The sequence below is a fragment of the Zalophus californianus genome, chromosome 14 (assembly GCF_009762305.2).
Source record: "Zalophus californianus isolate mZalCal1 chromosome 14, mZalCal1.pri.v2, whole genome shotgun sequence".
Taxonomy (NCBI): domain Eukaryota; kingdom Metazoa; phylum Chordata; class Mammalia; order Carnivora; family Otariidae; genus Zalophus; species Zalophus californianus.
The window spans coordinates 64,506,729-64,521,981 of record NC_045608.1 but is presented as its reverse complement, the minus strand read 5'-3'; positions in this window follow the sequence as shown (position 1 = coordinate 64,521,981).

Here is a 15,253-nt window from a genome sequence, read left to right as displayed (position 1 = left end):
CATGAAATGTTCCCTGATAAAACTAGGAAAGTCCTGGGCAAAGTAGGATGGTTGGTCACCTTAATCCCTAGAGAAATTGCCTAATACTGCTGTGCAATGCCCTTATTTACTGCTATGCCCTCTCCCCTCCTAGAGACCCTTACGAACCCTCTAGCCCTCATCTAAGTCCTCAGTTTCTCTAGGAAAACTTCCTGGACTTCCCTAAGACTGACATATGCCTATTCTACAAGTCCGGGTCATTACCTTGTTTGGAACTCCTTTGGTAATATTTAACATATTATTTTAATTGACCCCCCCCTCAATTTCTTATGACCGGGCAGTTTATCATGTTTACTACTGCAACCTCAGAATTATTACATTTTTTTAAAGATGACTGAGAGGTCTAATAAATATTTGTTAGAAAGAAAAAAATGCTTTCAAACAATAGAGGCAAGAATGGGCTAATGTCACAGTAGTCTAACAGCAAGTGGACTTGAAGACAAATGGTGAACATTATGTCACTGGAAATGTTGAAGCATCCATCAGGAGGTTTTGGACATGATTTATTCTTTAGTTAAGTTTTCAAAGTAATTGAATTCCAAGGTCCCTTCACATAGAAGTCATATGAATTTTAGACCAATCTGCTCAAGCTACAGTATTAGAGTTATCTGAATCTCCCAACTCTGATTCTATCGGTATGGAGTCAGACCAATGAATTTCTGTATTTCATTAGCCTCCCTAGAGATGTTGATGTACAGCTAGTTTTCCACAGTGCCTGCACCAACTTACATTTTTACCAATGGTATATGAGGGTTCCCTTTTCTCTACACCCTCCCCAACATCAGAGCTACATGCTGTAGGGATATTTAAAACAAAAGGCATATACAAGTGCCCTGGTGGCTTAGTTGGTTAAGTGTCTGCCTTCTGCTCAGGTCATGATACCAGAGTCCTGGGATTGAGTCCCGTGATGGGCTCCCTGCTCCGTGGGGAGTCTGTTTCTCCCTTTGCTCCTCCCCCCACTTATGCTGGCTCGTGCTCTCTCTCTCTCTCAAATAAATAATAAAATCCTTTTTTTTTTTTTAAGCATATAGCAGTTCTTGCTCATAGTTCAGATAAATGGATCTGGGGACTTCTCACAAGATAGAGTGTATTTAAGTCCTGGTTTGTCTGGATCTGACTAAAACCAGGCCTGCTCCAATACAAAACCTTTCTACTCCTGTTTATTACCCAGATTCATAGATCTAGAGCACTGGTTTTCAATCTTGAATGTAAATGAAATCTGCTGGGGAACTTTAAAAATATACAGATGCTTGGCTCTGATCCTGACATAATTGGTGTGGGGATGGCCTTTCCAGTTGATTCCATGGTTCAGTTTAGAATGAGAATGACTCTAGAGGAAGTAAGGGCTAAGCTGATCTGAAATGTTCAGGAGTTAGTTGGTCAGGTGAAGACCATATGTGTGTGTTGTGTGTGTTTGTGTGTGTGTATGTGTTGGGAGAAATATGGTTAAGTAGTATGGTAATGACAGAAGGAAATCTAGACAAAGTTTTTTACCTGGGAAAAGTTCTAATAAGCTTTTGAAATGGGCAAAGGCCTATGACTGAAGTTAGCTGGAGATAATGTATATAAAATACTTTGTAAAATAGAAGGCATGGCTTAACAAAATAAACTGTAGTTAATTTAATTTAACTGAATTTTAAATCCTTAATGGTATTACTTTTAACCTAAAGAAATTAAAACTATTAAAGACAGTTAAGAGATCAACTCTTCACATATAGGTCATCCTTTATGGTAGTCTCTGGTTATTTTATTTCATTTTATTTTATTTTACTTTATTCTGGGAAATAGATCTACCTCCAAATCCCAATTACCTTGAATCCAATTTGGCTGTGGAAAACTTTCTTAAATGTATGGTTCTATGTTCTTGCCTCATTAATTCCTATCTGGTGAATATCACTGACTCTTTCCTGAATAAATGAATAAGCTTGTGATCCCACAGGGACATCAATTAAGTGTATAACAAATTCAGGTAGCATGTCCCAACCCCAGGACATAGCCAGGAAGTGGCTTTTTGAGAGAAATTGCTAACATCAGTTCACTTTACTGTAATCAACTTCTTTCTCCTTAAAGAAAAATTCTGGGGGTGGGGTATTTAACTATCTTACCTGAGTTAGTTATATTCCAGTTCATTGCTGTTTCCTGGAACCTGGTAAGAGAAGGTAAATTGTAAAGCTCTTCTTGAGCAACTCTTTGTACTGAATGACCTCTCTCATGGGCCCCCTAGTGAGATATAAAAACATCTCTGCCAGGATCCCCTGTGCCTGATGAATAAACACCAAGCTTCAGTACAAATATTTGTGTTATGGAGTGGTTTGCTCTGTGCTGTCATGTGTCTTTCATATCAGGGAGGGTGTGGCAACCTTAAAAGAATATAGGGTAGCAATCAGAACACTTGGGTTTCCGACCTAGCTTAACCCATGGCCAGGCCCTCAGGGACTCTCTCCTCAGCTTTCAATTAGGGAATACAAATCTCCATGATTTAATTTTTAAAACTGAGTTAAATAAGATTCTCAAATATCACAAGTCTTCTAGTTACAATGATGGGAGACCCTGGAACATGTTAAAATCATTAATGGGTCCTTCTGACTTCCAAGGGTTCAAAACATCTCCCTTCCTTTGTGTGCCATGATGGCAAGAAATTTAAGTCCTGAACCTATGTGCTTTACCTTCCCATTCTTTGTAAGTTGATCTTTTTGGGGTTTCCAGAGTGTTCCCCATCAGGATCTTCCAGACCTTCCCTTGTTTCCCAGTGCAGTAAGCAGCCTCTAAAATGGCCCCATGGACCCCTCCCCGTTTCTTATGGTCCTGTCGAACCCTCTTCCCTTGAGTATAGGCTGGACCTAGTGATTCCCTTATAACAAAGAGAATACATAAGAAGTAATGGATATCAATTCAAAGATTATGTTAAAAAAAGAATGGCTTCAGGGTGCCTGGGTGGCTCAGTCATTGAGTCTCTGACTCTTGATTTCAGCTCAGGTCATGATCTCAGGGTTGTGGGATCAAGCGTCTCGTCAGGCTTGGCACTCAGCACTGAGTTTGCTTGGGATTCTCTCTGTCCCTCTCGATCTGCCCCTCTCCCTGCTCATGTTCTTTCTCTCTCTCTAAAATAAATAAATAAAATCTTAAAACAAAACAAAAAAACAGACTGGCTTCTTCTCTGAGACACTGCTCTTGGAGAAGCAAGCTGCCATGTTGTGTGTAGCCAGGAACTGATTTCTGTTGAAACTTGTCAACAATTACCTGAGTGAACTTGGAAGAGGATGTTCTAAGACCTGCCACCATCCAAGTGACTGAGCCTGGAGGCATATCCTTCCCAGCCCAGCCTTGAGATGACTGCAGTCCTGGCCATTACCTTGACTACAGTCTGTGAAAGATCCTGAGACAGAGGCTCAAAGCTATATCTTGCTTGGATTCCTGACCCACAGAAATTGTGAGATAATAAATTTCTGTAGATCTAAGCCATAACGTTTTGAGGTAAATTTTTATACTGTGATAGGATAATTAAAATAGTCTCCCCAGTTCCAGTGGGACACCAGCACTGGCCCTTCTTCTTAAAGCCCTAGACTACCACTACATAGAACCTGGACTTCAAGACCTTCTCATTCCATCTCCTAGTGCTAACAAAGCCCATGCTCAGCCCCATGCACCCATCGTCCTAAACCTGAGCTCCAGTGCTCCTCAGCTCACCCAGGAGGGATTTTGGTTATTTATAACAACTCTTCAATGACTCACCTTGATTTTCCTAAGATATTGTGAGATAAATGTTATCATACCCATTATACAAACAATGCTATTTTCACTCCGAAAAAATAAGCAACTTGCACAAGTAAGAAGTAGGATTTCTGACTCCAGGTTTAACGATATTATACTGAAGCTATCTCTGTTTTATTCTCTTATATATCACAGACAAGCTCTGACAAGTTACTAAACAAAAAGAGATTTGAAAAATTATCAGACCATCTGTACTAAGTGCCAAGTAAGTTTACTTGTTTTAAATTGTAATAAAGTATCATACTACTATAAAATATTGTTATTAATACACACATATGTATATGTGCATGTGTGTGATTTTTTTCCCTGTTTGAATCTTGTGGGAATCTACACAGTTAACTTTCAATTAAAATTTTCTCTAGTTCTTGAGACTCATACATACTCCTTATGTGTACATTTGGATAATTAAATTTGACCCTGTATATATGATCAGATATAATGTATTTTTCCTCTGAATTTCATTGCTGAAGTTATTATTGATTTTTATTTTTATTTTATTTTGGTAAAGATTAAACAAGAAGGGAGTACCAATGTCATAACAAATACGATTCATAATGAATTCTTTCTCTCTACTGCTTGTGTTAAGGGACAGGGGAAAGAGATTTTTAGCATAAACCATCCCAGATCTTTAAATTTGTATGTAAAACTGGCACCAGTTCATCACTGCTTTTGCTGAGGAAAAAAAAAAATCAAAGTCGCCCACGAGGATTCCCCCCCTTTTCTTTAATAATGGATACTTTCAGAGACCTCCTAAGGTCCCATTCCCCCTGTCATGTTTAAAGGGTTTATTGTTTCCAGAAAAGCTTTTGCTGCTCCCTCTGGAGACTGAGCTGATCCAAGGTAATATTAATTCTGTGCCTCTCTCTTGTCGGAACTCAACTTCAAATGGAATATATGAGATGAAAGCTGAAAGAGAGGTTATGTGGGCTGTCATCCGCCATTGTGTCTGAGGCATCAACTGTGCTCAGAACAAATTAGGTGTCAGTCTGGTAAATCACAGTCGGGAAGGCAAATCAGTTTATAGAAGACTTATTTGGTCTCCTGGAAGGCTCCACCATTCAGAGAACAGTTAATCTTTCTTTTCTTTTCTTTTTGGTAATTTAAAAAAAAAATTGAGATTTAGCTGGTCATTTTTATTGTCTTCTCAAACCCGTCTCCACTCACTCCTTGTTTCCCCTACAGGGATGAAGAGCTGTTGCTCTAAGCGACTAGACTAGTAGCATTTACAGGACGATTCACAGGGAATATTTCATTATTTTAGTCTAATTTCCTAAATAACGGAAGACCCCAGAAAAAGAACGGGGGTGAGTCTGAGCAAGGGGAAGATGTGACTTAGCTGCTGGCCTTGTGTGTGTGTTATGTTTGCAGATCAAGGAGAAGCAGCACAGGGAGAAGCAGACAAATCTCGTTCTCATGGGATTTGTTTCAGTTTTTTCAAGTCCTTCTTGATCCCATTAGACCCTCATTAAGAAGTTTGGATGGCAGAATAAAGGGAATTGCTTTTTACCTTGGAATGCAGAATTTTAAATTTGTCACACCTTTAACCTGAGGAAAAAAGAGACAAGAAAGAAGAAAAAAAAATATATTTGTCATATTAGGCTATTCAATCATTTTTGCTTTAATCTGAAATTTTAAAAAAAATCACTAACATTTATAAAGAAATAGGGCACCAAAAAAAAAAAAAACCAAAAAACAAACCCAACAAACAAACAAACAAAAAACCCCCCAAAACAAAAAACCCAGATCCTAGACCAGGAATCACTAGTGTTCTAGTTTTGACTCAGTCAGTAATTTCAAGACCTTGAGATAATTACTTTAATATGCTAGCTCACCCTCTTCTCATCTACAAATGGTGATTATTATTTCTACCCTTGCATTTGCTAACATTGTTATTGTGTGGATCAACTGAGAGAAAATCATAATGAAATATAACATGTAAAAATCAAAGGTGATATTATTACAAAGGCCCCACCACTTGGTCCCATCTGTGCCACCACTCTTCACAAGCACAGAGGTATTTGTTCTCAAAGTTCATCCACTGTAATTTGAATTTCCACTTTGCTTGTATTTGCCTCCGCTGCCAGATCTCCCAAATGTACTTTGGGTGTGTGTGACTTGCTTCTGGAGGTATAATCAGAGAGTTAACCATTGCAACTTTAAATGATTTCTTGGGGTTTTGCCTAACAGTTCTGCAGAGAAAAAGGCATCGGGTACCAATAATTGCTACTTATTTCCTCATTTGGCTCAGCACCCTTATTTGAGATTTTGTACCCTTTCCTAATAACCCATTTGTTTGATTGAATATCAACGTTTCTACCTGCTTGTTCCAGTCATGTCTGTCTGTCTCTTTTGCCAAACATCTTGACTCCTGATCCTCCTTCTGGTTCTGGGATCTAAATTCAATCACAAAGCATATGTTCTAGACAAGTTTTCTTTTTTCTGTTCCATTTATACTGAACTTGTAGCAACTCAGATGTAACATCAAATCTTCTTAACAGTCATGTTGCTTGTTCCCGTTAGCTTAGATTCTGATTTCCTCTCCTGTTTCCCTTGAGTTACTGCAACATCTTAATAGAGACTGATTCACCCATTTGGCTTATGGGCATGTAGAAAAGCACATCATGTCCCCTTCCTTAGAGCCTGTGTGGAGGCTGCAGCATCATATCAAGGAGAACTATGCACAAAGATTCTAGGTGGTTACTAACAGCTAACAGGGCCAATTTGAGAAGTGGAAGCCAAGGTGATAACATATACTTTATCTTCCCAAACTTCTACAAAGAGATGATCAGAGGCCTGGTGGCTGGGACTGACATTTGTGATATATTCAAGTTTTCCTTTCACCTGCTACTTCTTCACACCTGTAATCTTCTCCTACAAAGGTAACACTCTATTGCTCTTCACTTTGAACTTGTTTTAAAGATTAGCTACACTTTAATCTCTAGTTCATGATCGCTCACTCACTCTCCCTCTGGGATTTTGCTTTTTCTAATCTCTCTCCCAAAATGGCTCTTGTATTTGTACCGCTAATCCTCTAATTACCAAATCTAACAACGCTCTTTGTTTCTCATACTCTTGGAAATCCTTGTGACATTTACAATGTCAGGTACACACTCTGTGAAAGGCTCTCCTAGCCTAGTTTTCATGTCCTAAACATGCTTATTTCTCCTTCATTCCTGACCACTCATTTTTTTTAAATTTTATTATTTTTTAAATTTTATTATGTTGTGTTAATCACCATACATTACATCATTAGTTTTTGATGTAGTGTTCCATGATTCATTGTTTGTGCATAACACCCAGTGCTCCATGCAGAACGTGCCCTTTTTAATACCCATCACCAGGCTAACCCATCCCCCCACCCCCCTCCCGTCTAGAACCCTCAGTTTGTTTCTCAGAGTCCATAGTCTCTCATGGTTCGTCTGCCCCTCCGATTTCCCTGCTTTCATTTTTCCCTTCCTACTTTTTTTTTTAACATATAATGTATTATTTGTTTCGGAGGTACAGGTCTGTGATTCAACAGTCTTACCCAATTCACAGTGCTCACCATAGCACATACCCTCCCCAATGTCCATCACGCAGCCACCCCATCCCTCCCACCCCCCTCCACTCCAGCAACCCTCAGGTTGTTTCCTGAGATTAAGAATTCCTCATATGAGTGAGATCATATGATACATGTCTTTCTCTGATTGACTTATTTCGCTTAGCATAATTCCCTCTAGTTCCACCCACGTCATTGCAAATGGCAACATTTGTTTTTTTATGGCTGCATAATATTCCATTATATATATATATATATATATATATATATATATATCACATCTTCTTTATCCATTCATCTGTCGATGGACATCTTGGCTCTTTCCATAGTTTGGCTATTGTGGACATTGCTGCTATAAACATTGGGGTGCACGTACCCCTTCGGATCACTACATTTTATCTTTGGGGTAAATACCCAGTAGTGCAATTGCTGGGTCATAGGGTAGCTCTATTTTCAGCTTTTTGAGGAACCTCCATACTGTTTTCCAGAGTGGCTGCACCAGCTTGCATTCCCACCAACAGTGTAGGAGGGTTCCCCTTTCTCCACATCCTCGCCAACATCTGTCGTTTCCTGACTTGTTAATTTTAGCCATTCTGACTGGTGTGAGTTGGTATCTCATTGAGGTTTTGATTTAGATTTCCCTGATGCCAAGCGATGTTGAGCACTTTTTCATGTGTTTGTTGGCCATTTGGATGTCGTTTTGTACACCCATCACTTCCCTCATCTGTCTATGTTTGGATCTTCCCAACTCTTTTCAAACTATACTAATTTTAAATTCTGGGCCCTGAACTCAAATTTTCAGCCCTTCTCCTTACCTCACATCCTGACTGATATTTCGAGCAACTGCTTAGGTATTCCATATCCATGCCATATGGGTGTATCTGATGCACTATGCACAAAACTTAACTTCATCAAATCACTTTCTTCTCCTATATTTTTAGCCTATGTTTCACTCAAGAACTCTAACTAGAGTTTTTATAGTTATTTGCAACTCAAGCTCTACTGATTCTACCTCTCATGTAGATCCCAGGTGTGTCACTCTTCTGTCAGCTGTAGCCTCACTGCCGTCTTTAATTAAAGTCCCTGTCATTTCTCAATCTGACTCCAAACATCCCCAACTAGTTTATTTTACTTCTTCCCTGTTCACCCCCAGCTCATGCAATACATGCTCTACCATATGTTCTTTCCACAGCTTTCAGAATATGTCATGCTTTTGTCTGCTTTCTTTTTCTCATACAGATTCTCCTCTGCTAAAAATGCTCTTTCTCTCCAGGTCAAATGCCTCCAAATGTCTTCTCTGAGTTTTGGTCCCTCCTGAGTTACCCCCATTTCCAATTTGCATCAAATAAATTTGGCCACCTGCTAGGTATTTACTATTTGTTGCTATCTGTATTTTGATGCTGGCACCAGGTTCAAACTAAAGTCAAGCACATCTTTTGTTTTGCCTCAGAGCTACTAATAATCCATGGCTTGTTCTGATGAGAGAAACTGTGATTTCCCTTGATTTTTCTTTTCTTTTCTTTTTTTAAAGTAGGCTCCATGCCTAACGTAGAGCCGAATGCAGATCTTAAACTCATGACCCTGAGATCAACACCTGCGCTAAAATCAAGACTCAGATGCTTAACCGACTAAGCCACCCAGGTGCTCCTCTCTTGATTTTTCTGATGGGAGAAACTGTGATTCCCCTTTCCTTTTCTTTTTTAACTCAAACACTGTCTCTGCCATCTTAGTAAAAAGAGGGTTTATTTGTTTCAAATTGTGTGGCTGTAAAGTGATAATTGTGCCTATTAAAATCTGGAGAAAGGCACCTGGATAAGCCAGTGGAGCTACATGAGGCCCCATGGGGTAGGTTGGAGCCACCTGGATTTATTTATATCTATTAAATATTAATCTAAATATTAATCTATTAAATATAAATCTATTAAAATATCCTCTTGTATTATGATAGCTAGCTTTTAGGAGATCAAAGAAACCAGTGTGGAAATGTTTTTTCTAACTGTGCAGCACACAAACATCATTTAAATGTCACCTCAACATGTGTATATATCCGAAGCCCATCAGAGCATCAGGGAGCAATGGGATCTGGCACTATGCCCGCATTGTTAGCCTTGCTCCATAATGATGGAAATAACAGGCAAAACAGAGACAAATAGTAAGGAAGGTGGTAGAATGTGTTGTGGCATGGGGACACAGTGACTGTAATAGGATGCTTGAATATCCAGTTTTGTCTTGAAAAAGAAAATCAATCTGAGGGTGGCTCTATAATTTCCATGGCTAGAGGTGATTTGTCAAAAAGCTCCTGCTCTGGTCTCTTTGGAGATGGAGGCCTGTGGTCATACAAGGTCTTAGCATTGACATTAATCCCCCAAGTTTGGATGGCAGAAGCAGCAAAATAGGCAATGTGCCTGTCTAAGCAGGTCGAATGCCAGAGGCCAAAGAGCAAATGATCAGCAAACAACGTTTCTGGTCATTCTTCTCCTAGGAAGCTGTTTCTTTTTGTGAATGCACTTCATGGGATGATTTTCATGACATTCAATTATCAAATATATTTTGCTATTCAAAGCACTTTTATATTTATTCACTCATTTGGAACTCACATTTCTCCTGTAACATTATAAAGCATTAGAGCTGGAAAATTTGTTGGAGATCATTTCTCCAACACTAGCATTTACTAGGACCAAAGGAGATCTCGGTTTGGCTAAAATTGTATAAGTAGCTTGTATTACTGGATCATATACCACTGATTTTTCACTCTAATAGCTTTTCCCATAACCCCCCTGAAGAGCCATCCAGGTAAGAATTTATCAGATTCTTTGCAGGGTATAAAAGGAAATTATGGTTTCTGTAGTTGGGGAGGAGGGCTGTGAAGAACACCTTCAGCATCTAGTCTAGAGAGGTAGGTGAGTGAACAGTGCAAAGTGAGATGCTTTTCAAACAAATATATGCCAATTACACATTTTTTTTTTTTTTTTTTAGTATTAAATAGTGGGGATAGTATTCATCTTGCCTTCTTGGTTTTCTGTGTTTTATTTTGGAAGAAATAATCATGTATAGAAATATGTTAGTATGAGAGAGGCACGCTCCTTGTACTGAGGTTTGCTCTCTCCTTTGGGCATTACTGAGGTAACTCCCCACACAGACAGGGCACATACCTTTTAGGTCATTCTCCCTAATGTGGTGAGTTGATTGTTCATCCTAACTATCTGATAGGTTAGATAGCAATGATATTCCTTGACAATTCCTCAAACTCACTATAAAATATTTTAAAAGGATTAAACACTTGGATTTCTGATCTCAGTAGTGAGAAGTGACGTTTCATTATATTAGATTTCTTTCCCTAAAAATCTTTCATTTAAATAGTTTCCCAAATCCAGTAGAAAAATCTGTTGGGCACACAGAAGATACCAAACACTTGTCACTGCACACAGCTTCCTCTCTTGAAGTGTTTTTATTTCTTACTCATCTAAATTTCACCTATTGTTTCAGATCCAATCAATGTCACATCTCTTATAGGAGGCATTTATTGAATATAAAACAATTAATTATCTGGATTTCCATAGCACCAAAGAGTTCTAACTCCAAATCTAGCATTTAAGGATAAGCTATGTTTTCTCTTTTTTCTTTCCTAATTACATCATGGGATTTAGTTAGAGTCTCACTAGAATTCTAGGAAATTCAAATTTTATGCCTTTAAAATATTCTATCAGAAGCTTCTGGAATTGTCAAGGAATAACTTTGTGATCTGGCCTTCAAGGAAGTTAGGGTGAGTAATCAATCTACCACCTCTAGGAAAATGGTCCTTCAGCGTGCCCTGCATGGGAAGTTACCTCAGCGAAGCCCAGTGGAGATCCTCTGCATGTTTTTCTCTCTGTCATGTCTTGTAGTGCTCTCAGTGCAGGAATGGACCCAGCGTAAAGGTGGTAAGTATTTGTTGATTTATTTTTACTTTCTCAACTCCCAACATCAACAAGAAAGATTCTGATAACTCCATCTGACAATAATTCTGCTATTGCCCCTGACATACATTATTAGGTATCAACCAATTACAGTCCTTTCCCAAAGTCTGTCATGTTGTAGTTATATGAAATTGTACAAAATCATCTCATGTTTATCTTTAGTGCAGAAATAATTTTTGTTTTGCTCATCTCCAGAAGCTCTAGTGAGGAAAAGTCTTAAGTGAATGGCCATAACATTCCTAAGCTTTACACATATGACAAATACTATTGTTATGACATTATCATTAGTGCTTACTACTATACATTTTGAGTCTTCATATTTAGCTTAATACTTTATGATAATCTATTTCATATTTTCTATCCTTTCTGCTCTTACATCTCATTTTAGTTTTACACATGTTAAGTGCAGACAAATACATACATGTATTTTATAAATCTGCTCTTAGAACAGGTCAGAAATCTCAGCAAATATTGTTATTTTCTTGGGTTTGAATCTATCATCAGACTCTGTATTGAGAACAGAGATACTGGTTTCAGTATGTGAAAACAGAAGTGTAGAATAAGAAATCATTCAAATTTTTTTAAAGATTTTATTTACTTATTTGACATAGAGAGAGAGAGAGAGAGAGAGAGAGAGAGAGAGAGAACAAGTAGGCAGAGAGGCAGGCAGAGGGAGAGGGAGAAGCAGGCTCCCCACTGAGCAGGGAGCCTGATGCGGGACTCGATCCCAGGGCCCTGGGATCATGACCTGAGCCAAAGGCAGCCGCTTAACCGGCTGAGCCACCCAGGCGCCCCATAAATCATTCAAATTTTCAGTTGAATTTTATATAATGGAAGAAAGAAGATGATTAGACTACATATCTATGGGAGATAACATTACATGAAAAAAAAAGTTTGTTTCACGTTGGTGGGACTCCATCTGCAATCACAGCCACCCCGTCAAGAGGTCAGGAGATGTGATTATGGAAGGGGCAGCCTTGCCATCACTATTTAATCAGGCACACAGAACTGCTCACAGTAATCAGGAGTGACAGGCGGAGGGCTGCTATGTTTGGGGGGGCGCAGGGAGGCAGCCCTTATCTGATGGGCTTCTCAGCACTCTCTCTCCTCCCCTCCAAAGGGTCACAGGCTGAACTGGCTGCACTGACTGTCACGTTGCCAGCCCGAGGTGACTGGCAGATGACTGAGGTCTTCATGCAGCTGGGTGACCAGGGATGCCTCCCCTACCTTCCTTGTCCACCTCTGCCTCAGCCGCCAGCCCAGAGAGCCGGAGGAGCATAATTACATTGGCATCACTCCAGCACCCCAAGGGCTCATTACCTGCTACCCCCTCTCACCTCCTCTACCAGGCAAACAGAAAGGTTAATAGTTAACGATGTCGAGCTTGATTGCTCTGCTAAAGCATACGTGTGGGGGATGCTCAGGTTTCAATCCAGGAAGCAGTATCTCCTGTGTCAGAGATAAAGAAGACAGTTGGCATGGAAAGGAGGCAGCATGATAGTTACTTCTGGGCTGGGAAGCCACACATGAAGTTCCGTGTTTTAGCTTTAAAACTAGTTCACAGTGTGATGCCGTGAAAATCATGCAACCTTTTTTATTTAACCTTAGATCTTTCCTTTGTTGAAGATGGCATTTAGAGACAAATAATCTCTAGTTTCTCTATGATCTCAAAAGGGTCCTTTAAAGTTTGAAAACAGATTTTTTGCAAGGGAGCCTGTCTACTTGCCTGCTATTCGATGGAAGGTTGTCATATGAAATAATATAAAACAGTTCTAATATGGTCATTTAAGATTAACACTGGAAATTATTGTCTTAAGTAGTCCATTCCATTAAAAATATTCAAAGAGATCACATAAAAAAAACAAGAAATATTATTCAGCACCTGCTATGTGTTTACCATTTTCTATGCTTCTGTCTTCATCAGAGATTAATATACAGGAAATAATTTAAAGGCAATCAAAATTATGTAAGTATAATTAAACTATGTGGCAGCTGTGAAAATTCATTCTCTTCCCTCACTGACCTCCACCTCTAGGGAGTATAGCTGATCAAGAGCCTCACTCTGGAGTCAATGTCTGTATTGGCTAAGAGACCACACTTCAGCAGGGCTACACCAAGGGCTGACCTATTTCTGGGAAATTTGGGGCTCCCCTAATGGCTATGCCACACATTCTTTGGCTGGCATGGCAGTCTAGGATTCTCCCACCCGATATTTACTCCTTCTGTACTTCACTTGGCATCTGATTTGTATCATAGTTTTATAGTCCTCACAGCCTTCCCTGGCTCTCTCCCATTTTCCCTCATCCAGGCATCCCCAATAAAATCCTTGCACAATAAATCTTGTCTTGACATCTGCTTCTTGGATCATTCTAACTAACAAAGGCTAAAAATTGTGTAAGCTCTGTAGATATAAATAAACGTACAAATAAACCATAAAGTAGAAACTGAAAATGGTAAAAGTTACCTCTGGGCTCAATCACCAGCTCTACCAATGACTAGCTCTGTAATCTAGGCTAATGATTTATCCTCTCTGTCTCAGTTTTGTCCCCTGTAAAATGGGAATAATAGTATTACTTACATCTAGGGCTTTGGGGAGTACAAAATAAGTTTATCTGTGTAAAGCCCTGAAGACATGAAAAGATGCTCAACATCATTGATCATCAGGGAAATACAAATGAAAACTACAATGAAATATTACCTCACACCTGCCAGATTGGCTAAAATCAACAACACAAGAAATAACAGGTGTTGGTGAGCCTGTGGAGAAAGGGGAACCCTCTTGCACTGTTGACAGGAATGAAACTGCTGCAACCACTCTGGAAAACAGTATGGAGTTTCCTCAGAAAGTTAAAAATACAACTACCCTATAATCTAGCTATTATACTCTAGGTTTTACCCAAAGAATACAAAAATATTAATTCAAAGGGATACATGCACCCCAATGTTTATAGCAGCACTGTCTATAGTAGCCAAATTATAGTAACAGCCCAAATGTCCATCAACTGGCAAATGAATAAAGAAGAGACGGTATATATATCATGGAATATTACTCAGCCATAAAAAAGAATGAAATCTTGCCATTTGCAATGACATGGATGGAGCTAGAGAGTATTATGCTAAGTGATATAAGTCAGTGAAAGACAAATACCATGATTTCACTCATATGTGAAATTTAAGAAACAAAACAAATGAACAAAGGAGAAAGAGAGAGAGTAGCAAACCAAGAAACAGACTCTTAACTACAGAGAATAGACTGATGGTTATCAAAGGGGCAGGGATGGGCAGATGGGTTAAACAGGTGATGGGGATTAAGGAGGGCACTTGTGATGAGCGCCAGTTGTTGTAATAAAGTATTGAATCACTGTATTGTACACTGAAACTATTATTGCACTTTATGTTCACTAACTGGAGTTTAAATAAAAGCTTTAAAAAAGGAACATCTCAAAAAATATTATATGAAAATGATAATCAAGATGGATAGCATTTAGTAAGTAATCACTATGGGTCAGGCTGTGAATTACATGAACTATTTAAGTTAATGCTCATAGCACACTTATGAGGTAAATTCCTATATTATCATTCCAAGTTGACAAATGAGGTACCTGAGCACAAACTGTGTTAAATAATCATTCTGAGGATGTAAATTAAGTGTTTCAGATATACCTCAAATTCAAGAACATCTAAATTAAAGACCAACATTCTTCAGACAGACATCATCCTTGCCCTTGAAAGGACACAATAAACTTGACAGAGCACATAGAGTCTGATGGGTGTTTTGCAGCCCTTGGTTGAGGTATGTGGGAAACTAGCAAGATTTATGCAATTCACTGATGTGCTATAGAGGTATTGAAGGATAGTAGATTGGTCAGAATTTGAGGAGGGCTAAAGTATCTTCCATGGTAGTTCCCACTTCCTCCATGAAGGCTTCCCTAACAGTAGATAATGGACA